Below are 12,770 nucleotides of genomic sequence, written 5' to 3'. Positions count from 1 at the left end.
GCAGCTGCTACAGGCGCCGGGGAGGAGGGTGGGCGATATGAATGTCAGCAGCCCTACATGCCAAGAACAGATGCATACTGGTAAGTAGCATATTCAGTTCGAGGCATGTGGGCTGCTGAATTCATATCTGTGCATAGAATACATAGCAGTACCTCCCATTAGCGGCGGCCACCAGTGCCAGCTGCAGCGGTCTGAAAAAGAGTTTTGAGAACAGCCTGTCCTACAGCTGCCTGCTGTTTTGAGTGGACATCTACACAGTAGTGTTTGGTAAATGTATGTATAGTGGACCATGTGGCTGCTCTACATATTTCCTGTAAAGGAATGTTTCCCAGGAAAGCCATGGACGCCCCTAACTTTCGTGTTGAGTGGGCTCGTGGGGGAATCGTTAATGTGCGTTTAGCTTTTTGATAGCAAATTTGAATACATTTAACGATCCATCTGGCTATACCTGCTTTGGAAATGGCGTTGCCTTTGTGTTGTGGAGAAAAGGCAACGAAAAGTTGTTTTGTCTTCCTAAAGTCCTTAGTTCTGTCTATATAGTACATGAGGGCACTTTTTACATCCAGTGTATGTAGCATTCTCTCAGCGACATTTTGTGGATTTTGAAAGAAAACAGGCAATTCAATAGTTTGATTCATGTGGAACTGCGATATTACTTTAGGCATGAATTTGGGGTTGGTACGCAGTACAACCCTGTTTGCGTGAACTTGTATGAATGGCTTTTGAATGGTTAGTGCCTGGAGTTCACTAACTCTTCTTAATGAGGTGATTGCTACTAGGAAAGCTACTTTCCAGGTGAGGAATTGAATCTCACATGAGTGTAGAGGTTCGAAGGGTGGACCCATCAGTCTGGTGAGGACCAAGTTGAGGTTCCACACCGGTGCTGGTGGGTGTCTTGGGGGAATTACTCGTTTAAGTCCCTCCAAGAAGGCTTTGATGGCAGGCACTCTGAATAAAGAGAGGTGCTGCCTGTTTTGGAGATAGGCTGCTATTGCGGTTAAATGGATACGTATTGAGGTGTAGGCCAGATTGCATCGGTATAGGTGTAAGAGGTAACAGATTATGTTTTGAATGGATGCGTCTAGCGGGTTAATGTCATTGTTGTTGCAGTAAATGACAAACCTTTTCCATTTAGCCGCATAGCAAGCTCTGGTAGTGGGTCTCCTGGCCTCCTTGATGATCTCCATACAGTCAGGTGGCAGGTTTAGGTAGCCAAACTCTAAGACTTCAGGAGCCAGATTGCCAGGTTCAGCTGTTGCGGATCTGGGTGCTGAATTTCGCCATGGTTCTGCGTCAAGAGTGCAGGTTTGATCCGCAGCCTTTGATGTGGCACCACGGAAAGTTCTAGAAAGGTGGTGTACCATGGCTGGCGCGCCCTTGTGGGAGCAACTAGGATGAGTGTCAGTGAGTGCTGTCGCAGTTTGCGTGCCACCAGCGGTATTAATGGCGCTGGGGGAAAAGCGTACGCAAATTTGCCGGACCAGTTCATCCATATCGCATTGCCCTGCGATTGTGGATGTGGGAACCTGGCGGCAAAGCTTCGGCATTTTGCGTTTTTTCGTTTGTGGCGAATAGGTCTATCTCTGGATAACCCCACTGTTGGAAGTACGGTTGGAGAACGGAAGGATGTAGCTCCCACTTGTGCATTTGGTGGCTGTGTCTGCTGAGCAGATCCGCCATCTGGTTGTCCTTGCCGGGGAGGTGTTCCGCCATGAGGAATATGTTCCTCTGAATGGCCCACTTCCACATGCTCTGAGCCAGATGAGACAACTGTGGAGAGTGTGTTCCTACCTGCTTCTGTATGTAGTACATGGCAGTCATGTTGTCCGTCCGGATCAACACGACTTTGTTGCACAAGTGTACTTTGAATGCCTTTATGGCTAGGAAGATTGCCATCAGTTCCAGAAGGTTGATGTGCATCTTCTTTTGTTGTGTCGTCCAGAGTCCCTGCACTGTGTAATTGAGTACATGAGCTCCCCATCCCTGGAGAGAGGCGTCCGCCGTCAGTATTATTTGTGGAACAGGCTCTTGGAACGGTCGGCCCTTGCAAAGGTTTTGTGGATTCCACCAATGCAGAGAGTTGTATGCCCGACCGCTCACCAACACTAGGTCTTTTAATTGCCCGTGAGCTTGATTCCATTGATGTGCTAAGCACTCCTGAAGTGGGCGCATATGTAGTCTTGCGTGCGGGACTATGAAAATGCAGGAGGCCATCATGCCTATCAACTGCATGAACACTCGCGCAGGAAGGGAGTGTCGAGGTTTGAACTTTGAGATCAGCAGTTGCATGTTGTTGATCCTCACCAAATTTGGCTGAGCTGTGGCTGCCAGAGTGTTTATGGTCGCGCCCAGGTACTGTCGAACGTGTGCGGGTTGGAGATGTGATTTTGGGTAATTTAGTGAGAATCCCAGACTGTGTAGAAGGTGAATGGTGAGGGACATGTGGCTGGCGCATTGCTGGGCCGACTTTGCTTGAACAAGCCAGTCGTCCAGGTAAGGGTAGACGTGAATGTGTTGTCTCCGTAGATGTGCAGCCACTGTAGCTAGGCACTTGGTGAAAACCCTGGGAGCTGTTGTCACTCCGAAGGGGAGAACTTTGAATTGATAGTGCTGTTCCTGAATAGTGAACCTGAGATATTTCCTGTGTGATGGGTGTATGGGTATGTGGAAGTACGCATCTTTGAGGTCTAGTGTGGCTAGGAAGTCTCCCTGGCTGAGCAGCGGGAGAACCTGCTGTAGGGTGAGCATATGGAAATGCTCTGAGAGAATGTAGTGGTTGAGGGGTCTCAGGTCTAGTATAGGTCTGAGTGACCCGTCCTTTTTTGGGATTAAGAAGTACAGAGAGTACACCCCTGTCCCTTGCTGGTTGACGGGCACGACCTCTATTGCACCTTTTTGCAGCATACTTAGCACTTCCTGCTGTAATAATGCTAAGTGCTATACGGACATAGGACGGTGCTTTGGTGGTATGTTGGGTGGAGTGGAGGTTAATTCGAGACAGTAACCGTGTTGGATAATGTCCCTGACCCACCTGTCTGTGGTGATGGTTTTCCACGTGGACAGGAACCGCTGGAGTCTCCCCCCGACAGGTGTTATGTGGTCGGGGGGAAAGGAGAGGGCGTCACTGTTTGTTTTTGGGGGAGGACCTGGTGTTGCCGTAACCACGCCCTCTGCCCTTGGTGCTGGAGCCACGATATCCACCTCTGTTGGTTTTATCGTAGGTACTCTGTGTGCCCCCTTTAGTGTATTGCTGCTGTGACCCCTGGCCTCTAGCTGCTCCTCTATTCCCGGGGTGACGAAAGGAGCCACTACGAAATTGCTGCGTTTGCAGAGCCCCCATCGACTTCGCAGTGTCAGTGTCTTTCTTTATCTTTTCTAAGGTGGTGTCAACTTCTGGGCCGAATAAGTAGTCGGGGTTGACTGGCTGATTCAGGATGTTGTTTTGAATCTCTGGTTTGAATCCTGAGATTCTTAACCAAGCGTGTCGGCGTAACACGACGCTGGTGTTAATTGCCCTTGCTGCTGTGTCGGCAGCATCCAGTGCGCACTTAATGGATGCGTTGGTAAGAAGTTGTCCCTCTCTGATGAGGAGCTACGCTGCCTCTTTGTATTCATCTGGCAGATGCTGGAGTAGTGATTCTAGCGTGTCGTAGTGTGAACGATCATAACGGGCCAGGAGTGCCTGTGTATTGGCAATGCGCCAGATGTTTGCTGCTTGAGCTGCAATTCTTTTGCCTGATGTCTCCAGCACTTTGGACTCTTTGTCCGGGGGAGGAGCATCACCTGTTGTTTGCGAATGGGCTCGTTTGCGAGCGTTAGCAACTACCATGGAGTCCAGAGGTAACTGACCTCTAATGTACATAGGATCTCCGGGCGCAGGCTTGTACTTTTTTTCAATCCTGGGGTTTAGCACCCGTGCCCTGGTTGTTTCTTTGAAAATGTCCTTTGCAGGTTTGAGAACTCCTTTTAACATGGGCAGAGTTTTGACAGTTCTTTCAGAGGAGGCGAAAGTGTCCACTAAGAAGTCTTCTTCAACAGTGTCTGAATGGAGTTGTACTCCATGATTGGCGGCAGCACGTTCTATGAGGGCATTGAAGGCAGCAGTATCCTCTGTGGGAGATGTTTTGGCGCTGTAAAGCTGCGTGTCCTGGGTATCTGGCGCAGTACCCTGGTCTGTAGGGTCATCCCATGCCTGATCTTGGTCCTGCTGCTCATCAGGATCGACATCCCCAGGGTAGGTGGCATCATCGCCCATGTAGTCCTCCACTGCGTCCGTTTCTGAAGGCGTAGGAGAAAAGGACTGGGGATCCTGATAGGAGGTTTGCAAGCGTTCATACAGAACTTGGTTCTGACTCCGCTGGCAATTTGTGCTTCAGAGGTATTCTGTAGGAGTCCAAGCCCCTCTCTGGCGTGATCTTCCGCTTGTGGAGCATCAGTCTACCAGTGTCGGCGTCGATGAAATGTGGCTGTGAAGGCTCAGAATGTGTGTGTCCCGTAGACGGGGACTGTGTCTGGCGGACACGTGTTCGGATCTCGAACATCTTTGGCGCCGTGGATGGCGGCAAACCAAAAGTGATGTTGGTCGGCGCCGAGGGTGCTTTTGGAGCCTTGTTTGTGTCGGGGCCCGACTTGGATCGGAGGGCTGCCCGTTCCCTGATGCGTTGCAACGACGCCGTGACTTGTCGCACTGAGAACGCCGAAGGTTCTTTGGAGCCGGTCGGCACCGTGGAGGTAGGCGTCGACTGCTTTGGAGCCACGGGGTCATCGATCCGAAGACAGGTATCAACGGTTGTCGGAGTCGACGACTTGGCGTGTGCCGCTGTCTTCGACGCGGACTCAGATGGAGCGTCCATTTTGACTTTGGTGGTCGGGCCGACTGCTTTGGTGCCAGAGGCCGAGGCGCTTTTGGGGGATCAAGGGCCTGTTTCTTCGGGTCGGTACCGATATCCGCTGCAGTGAGTTCGGTGCCGAAATCTCTTTTACTGCGTTCGGAGCCGACGGCCTTTGCTGGCGTCGAAGGAGTGGAGGTCTTCGAGGCCTTCGAGCCGATCACGGCCAGTTTCACTTTTGGTTTAGGTGGAACTGGTGCGACGATTGGTTTCGGTTTCGTTGAAGGGAATCCAGTCGTCTTTGGTAATAATGGCTCGTGCGGGATGTTCGAGGCCGGGCCCGAAGGCGGGGCCGAAGAACTTTGGGATTGATCTCGGGTAAGGCCCGGAGGCGATCCCTCGACCTGAACCGTTGAATGACGCACTTTGACGGCCTCTGTATCGACGGGTGGGCCTGGCTCTTCGCTAGAGCTATCTTCTTTGGCCGCAAAGGCCTCATCGTAGTCTCCTACCTCGTCGATGACTTCTTCCCTTTGAAAAAGCACTTCATCGTTGTCTTCCGATCGGGAATCGTGTTCGGAAGCGGGGCTGGAGTTTACTTCTTCCACGCTTTCTGCGTCCTCGTCCTCGTCGCTAAAGATGTTGGCCGGGGCAGGCGCTAATTGCTGCGCTTTTAATCTCGCCGCCCGTCGATTCCGGAGAGTCTTCTTCGATCGGAATCGGGCACAGGGCATACATTTTGACTCATCGTGATCCGGTGAGAGGCATTTGTTGCACACCGGATGGACGTCGATGTGTGGGTATTTTGCGTGGCATAAAGGACACCGTTTGAATGGGGTCCTCGATTCCATCGTCGATGTGAGTTCGATGTTCGGATCAAACGGATCCGAAAGGCTGGAAGAAGTTTCTAAACTAATCAAGAAGCAGTTGATACCGAACGGGAACAGTACCGACGAAAACTAAAGGCCTTTTGACCTTAAACTGAATTTTCCTAACTTGTGCTAAGATAAGCACATCCGAACCCAATGGCGGAAAAAAACAATCTAAGGATGGAGAGGATGCCCATGCGCACTGTGGTCCAGGGGAGGAGTCACCTATCTCGTGATACTTCGAAGACTCTTCCAGGACAACAACGTGCAAACATCCGGACCCAACACTAGGCGGCGATCTATGCACAGATATGAATTCAGCAGCCCACATGCCTCGAACTCAGGTGTATATTTTTAAATATGAATGCATACTTGCTAAAATTGTTATATTATTTGTTTCAGTATAATGTGATATTTCTGCTAGCTTGAATACATTTTTTTGATTTGCTCTGGCATAGTCAGATATCTTGATTTCTAGTTATGGTTTCCAAACAATAAATATGGCTTTACTCAACCCAACATTTTCATTCTTTCAGTTATCATTTTTAAATAAACAATGTTTCAAAGAATTTTAACAGCTGAAAGGCCGTTTATTTTGAAATATTTCACAAGGTTGAAACAAAGCACATAAACCACACAGATGGTTAGTTGTGTTGGAGAGGAATTCAATCCTGGGATTGCCGGCTAATCGCGGTCGGTGCAAACAACATCCCTTGCTGAAGGCTGCAGAGACGGCAGGTCCCTTCCACAGGCTCATCTGCCTGCATGAGGACAAAGGAGCCGCTGGGGCACACAGACACAACAGCTTTTTCCTTAAAAAAGGATTATGTTACTTACCCTGTAAGCATCTGTTCTTGGCATGTAGTACGGTAGAATCACCTGCTGTGCATAAGTCCGCCATCTAGTGTTGGGCTCGGATGATTACAAGTTGTTTTTGTTCCAAGAAGTTTTTCTTCGAGTCACAAGGCTGTGCGACTCCTCCTTGGGAATGCTGCGCGCGGTCATTTACGCCGTCTTTTGATTATTTTGCCGTGGGTGGGTGAGAATGCTGTATAAGTAAGCATTGAGGTGTCCAAGCGTTAGTCTGAAATAAAGTGTATAAACTGCACCTTACACAAGAATCTTTTGGGGAGGAGGGATGGCGCATGTGAATCTACAGCACTACATGCCAAGAAGAGATGCTTACAAGGTAAGTACCACGATCCGTTCGAGGCATGTGTGCTGTAGATACACATGCTTTGCATAGGCTAAAGAAGCCCTCTCCCTAGGCAGTGGTTAACCCGTGGGGATTGCAGTGGTCTGAAAAAAAGTTTTAAATCCTGCCTGATAACTTTGGCTTGTTGGCATGCGAACACATCCACACAATAATGTTTTGGGAAGGTGTGTGGAGTGGACCACGTTGCTGCTTTGCAAATATCAACAATAGGCATGTCCCTAAAAAAACCATAGAAGCTCCAATTTTCCTAGTGGAGTGAGCTTTTGGGGGAACAGGTAATAGTCGTTTAGCTTTTGCATATCATGTATGGATGCATTTAACTATCCATCTTTAAATGCCTGATTTTGAAATAGCTTTTCCTAAACAAGGAGGTTGAAAGGAAACTAACAATTGTTTAGTTTTCCTAAATGATTTAGTCCTGTCGATGTAATACATTAATGCCCTTTTTACTCCAAAAGTGTGTAATGCCCTTTCTGCAACAGAGTCTGGTTGTGGGGAAAAAACAGGTAAATCAATGGATTGATTAATGTGGAAATTGGAAACTAATTTTGATAGAAATTTGGGGTTAGTTCTAAGCACTACACTCTCCCTATGTAGTTGAAAGAAAGGCCCTTCTAGGATTAACGCCTGAATTTCACGTACTCTTCTAAGCGAAGTAACAGCGATTAATAAAGAAAGTTTCCAAGAAAGATATTGCAATTGACAAGAATGTAATGGTAGGAAAGGAGGGCCCATTAATCTTCTTAGGACAGTGTTTAAGTTCCATGCTGGGTCAGGTGGAAGTCTAGGAGGAACTATTCTCGTAAGTCCCTCTGTAGGACCGGGGGTCACCAGGCCCTATGGGGGTAGCGTGACTCGAGCAGGTAGGCATCCAAAGGCTTACGTGTAAAGTGACCATACAGCACACACATCCACTGAGACAGGAAACGCACGCAATAATTGACACCACACCAGTAGGTTGGATAAAACCATTCAGTTTCATCTGCACATAGCAATTCAATAGCGCTTTAAAACATGGCATTCAAGCATAGCGCTGCCCATAGCAACTTCATTAGCACTTCCAAACATGGCATTTAAGCATAAATCAGCATTAACCGTACACTTTACGTAAATGCACCTGGGCATGGAGGCATCAACCTTAAACATGCACATTGGCATTGGCAGAGGCATAGATGCGACATCAGGCAGACCCTCCCCCTATGCATGACATTAGGCAAAACTAGCATGAGGCCTCTCCATAGGCATAAAACATATGCGCATAGAAACATAGGGGATGCTCCCATCAGGTGTAGACCATCTCAGGCGGGGCATAAGCCACTTCAGCTCAGGTACAGCCCTGTATACGGAACACCCGCAATACACGTACTAGGGGATAAAACGTTCAGCATCCCCCCTAGGCATCCCGACGCATCTAGCATCCGTGACGTTGGGCATCAATCACAACCCCCCCACCCGTTAGGCAGACGAACATTTGTAGGCGTCACCTTGACCTAAATCAGAACAGGCAGACGCAGCCCTAGCCGTGGCCACAGACACCCAAGCCGGAGTCACCTTACAACTGTCTCCAATGTGGTGGTCGTGCACAAATGAGGCTCACCAGCTACTGTTAAAGTTAGGGCCCCACGGGAGCTCAGGAGCCCAACTCCGGGACTCCTGAAGTTGACGATGGCCCATACGTTGCAGCCGAAAAGAACGGTAAACAGGACGGGGCACGTTGAGGTCCCACACTCTGGGGCTCCAAAGTCTGTCAGGCCCCTTCGTTGTAGCGGCCCGCTGTCAGGCGGGGCAGCTGTGCAGGGAACCAATGCGGCACTCCTGGTGCCCCTCCTGGCGTCCGCGATGCTCCCCGGAGGCCCACCACCAGGCTCCTAGCACCATGGGCGGGCACCGGCAATGTGCCCCGACACACCCCCACCAAGCTAGCCCAGGCCCCACTCACCAGGGCTCCTCCGGTGGCCTTCACTGAACTTCACCCGGGCCCCCTCCTGGGACCCGGGGCTTCGAGGCAGCCTCCGCGAGGCTGCAGACGTCTCTGGTGGCGGCTCCTTCGTCCTTCACCCGGGCCCCCTCCTGGGACCCGGGACTTCTACGCGGGACTCTCCTCGCAGGCGGGAGCCCCGCCCAGACTACGGCAGCACTCGGGGCTCTCCTCTTCTCACGGGGAGCCCCCACCTGCTCCTGGGCGATGTGCCAGCGCGGGGTAGGCTCCCGCCTGGCTTCTTCTTCCCGGACGGGGACGGTAGGTCCCGCCCCCAGTGAGGCTTGGGTTTCCGGGTCGCCGCAGGCAGTGCGGCGGCCTGCTCCTCGCCCGCACCCCGGGTGGCGGCGGTGATTTCTGGCAGTGTCTCTTTCCCACACTGAGGGGTAGGCTCCCTCCGACGTTGCCGCACACACGCGGGGTGGGCACCCACTTCTGCACCGGATCGTGGGGTGTGCTCCCACTCCGTTTTAAAGAATTCCAAGGGTGACAGAACCACGGGGTGGGCTCTCGCCGGTTCCCAACCGTTCCGAGGAGGCACTCACGCGACTCTGGCAAGTGGACCAGTTCTTCTCCCACAGCGCTACTGGGCCACGAAGTCAAGCGCTTAACAGGCGCCAGGCAGCCCCCTCAGCTCCAGAGCATCAGCCGGCGCTCCTTTTCTCCGGGGCCCTCCACACGTAGCTCCATCCATTCCAAGCGCTAGGTAGCAGGCAGGACTCAGTCACTCCAGCATAGCCCCCACCAACTATAGCGCTCACCTTGCGCAGGGCCTGCGGTAAGAGTCCCACGAGGCGCGTGCTGGTTCCTGCACCCTGGATTGAGGGTGTCTTAAGGGGGGGTTGAGTTGGTGGCTGAAGACGGACTAATTAGTCTCTGCAGGTCGTCCCTGGGTTCTCCTCCCGCCGGGCCAGATCGGTGGGTTAGTTCAGGATCCCTCACTCAGCTTAAAAGGCAGCACCTAAGCCCTGTCACTTCCAGTGGCATAGGTCCCTGACTAAGCCCTACCGCATAAAACTCCTGCGTAGGTTTCTCCAGGTCTGCGTTGCCCCAACTATAGCTTTCCCTCGCCCTGTGGACAGTAGAGGGGGGTAGGTAGGCTCAGGGCCCAGCACACAGGCCCATGTGGCGGTAACCCCTGGCAGCAGGTTCCCTCTCTCTCAGGTCCACCCTCTGACTGAGCACATGGCAGCCCAGCTCCGCCATTTATACGCCCCTCACCCCACGTACCAAACAGTGCCAGAAGCTTCTAGAAGCCTCTGGGGAAACTGGTTCTACCTGGCCTAGGGGGAGGGGTAGAGCACCCTGGGTGCCAGGCTACCCTCCAAAAGCTGGGGTTGCTGGGAAATAACCACTAGACTGTTAACCCAGCTCAGTCAGACGGCACAACCACACAGCCATGGCATCCATTTTAAAAGTTACATGTTTAAAATGGGGAAACTCAGTTTGCGTACACCATCGCACAGCATTCACTATTTGCATTTACATAACCTGTGGTTTCCCATAAAAGCGAAAAAATTCAGGGAAAAGGGCCAAGTCCAACACCCTCCATAAAAGCTTTTATAACAGGGCTTTTAAACACCTGGATGTGTTGTTCATCCAGCAGATATGCAGCAATAGTTGCAAGGTGTAGTCTTATAGAAGTATATGCTAATCCAGCAGTTTGTAAATGCAATACGTGTAAAATAAGTATTTGTACCTTTGCCTGAAGAGGGTTAACATTTTGTTTGTGAGAGAACATAAAGTGTTTCCATTTTGCTGCATAACATTACCTTGTAGTTGGTTTATGAGTAAGGCTCCCTGTTTTCTGTTTTTACAGATAAATACAGACAGAAAAACATTTATTTCCTTGTCTGTATTTATTTTTAAATGCAGATAAAAACGGAAATTGGGTGCTTTGGGAGTGATTCTAAATACACTTTGACGTGACTGCCAGGCCAATAACTGTCTGAAATGCTGGGTAACCGGGTTAAACAAAGAAAGGAATTTTAGTAAAGAGGCTTAACCAGTAGTAAATATGCACAAGGCTGAAACAGAGATGTGCATATTTTCATATATGTGCATTGATTTATCTTTTGCAGGTGGTGGTATCACTGAAACCTGGCAGACATTCAAGCATGACTCAATATTTATTGGTTAAATACATGTGGAAATATACCAGTTTCAGCTTAATTTTTTTCTCAAAACCCATAAATATGGATAAATACAGATAAAGATGACAAAAAATAAATATGGATAAATACAGCCAGAAATGTCACAAAAATAAATACCATAAAACCGGGAGCCCTATTTATGAGCCTCTTTAAGAATGTTCTTACAGTCTTGAGGTAAATTTAAGTATCAAAACTCCAAGACTTCAGGAGCTAAATTGCAAGATTACGCAGAAAGTACTCGCCGTTTCAGGGATTAATGCCAAAGAAACAAGACTACATTAATGCCCTGCTGTTTAACTGCCGCTCGCTAAACAAACGTGATCTACACATATATGATACATTACGCGAGACAATGCCGGATTTCCTGTTCTTGACTGAAACATGGCTATCTGATTCATCGAATCCGACCATAGCCACAGCCATTCCCCCGGGTTACTCTATTATGAGGAAGGATCGTGCTGGAAGCAGGGGCGGTGGAGTTGCCATTATTAGCAAAGGGGATATAGCCATTACCTGTATTCCCATGGAAGACAATGAAGGGGCTGAGTGTATCGTTTTCCAGGCTACCCTCTCCCCCATCAGTGCTTAGCGGGTGTCCTTATATATAGACCCTCGGGTCACGCAGGGGCCTTCCTGAAGTCCATCAGTGATGCTATTGTGCCAATGACATCCAGATTTAAACATTTTCTTGTTTCGGGTGATTTCAACATACATATGGACATACAGGATATCCCGGAGACTGTCTCTCTGTTGCAATCCTTGGATGCGCTTAATCTTGTTCCTTATGTCTTCACCCCCACGCATAGTAAAGGCCACGCCCTTGAGCAAGTATTTGCCAACTGTAATATTCAGGCAGAGACTCCTTTACCTCTACTATGGTCAGACCACTATCTGGTGGGATTTAAGTTACCTAAACTAACGAAGCCGTCACTGACCCAGGTGAAACGGCCGTCTTTTACATCTAGGCCTTTTCATAAGATTACCCCCAGCTGCCCTCAAAGATGAACTCGATAAACACCCTCTTAGGTCGAGCGGCAACATAGAGCAGGATCTGGAGGCCCTTGTTAAGTGGATTGAGCAGGGTGCCCTGTCCATCGCTCCTTTAACCCCGTGCTCTATTAAAACTGCCAGATGCTCAGTCCCATGGTTCAACGATACCCTGCGGCAGTGCAGAAAGGACTGAAAACATCAGGAAAGAGTATGGAGGAAAGGAACTACAAAGAGGCCTTAAGAGAATATCACAAAAGTATACAGGAAGCTAAGAAGAGTTTCTTTGCATCCAAAATTGAGTCCGCAGGAAATAAAAGCAGAGAAATCTTCAGGATTGTTAAAAGCTTCTCTTTTCCCAACGGTGCGACTAGGCTACCCCTTCCTTCAGCTGACTGGACTGAAAAGTTAGCCAACTTCTTCTATACGAAGATTAGCACAATACAATCATCTTTTGATGGGCTGGATGGGAAAGATGTGATGGCTTCCTCATTTACCACCCCCCAGATTCAGGATGGGAGGGTTTCCCTCTCCAGCTTCACTCCCTTGTCCCACGAGACGTCTTTATCAATAATGAAGAGCCTTAAATCCGGCTCTCCTGTGGATCCATGCCCTGCCAAATTTCTGGCTTCAATGGAGGAGGTTCTGAATCCCCAAGTGAACAGCATTTTGAACGTGTCTCTTCTTAGCAGTCAGGTCCCGGTTAGCTAAAAGAGCGCAAAAATGATCCCATTACTG

General features: G+C 49.7%; 1 protein-coding gene across 3 annotated transcripts in view; it reads right to left on the bottom strand.

Moving 5' to 3' along the window:
- Positions 1 to 12,770, bottom strand: part of INTS10 (integrator complex subunit 10) — a 457,110-nt gene that overhangs the window by 106,977 nt on the left and 337,363 nt on the right. The gene's annotated exons all lie outside the window — the stretch shown is intronic.

Source organism: Triturus cristatus, chromosome 2_1 (genome assembly GCF_964204655.1).
Source record: "Triturus cristatus chromosome 2_1, aTriCri1.1, whole genome shotgun sequence".
Lineage (NCBI taxonomy): Eukaryota > Metazoa > Chordata > Amphibia > Caudata > Salamandridae > Triturus > Triturus cristatus.
The sequence above is the reverse complement of the archived record's forward strand: the minus strand, read 5'-3'. Positions and strand labels throughout refer to the sequence as shown.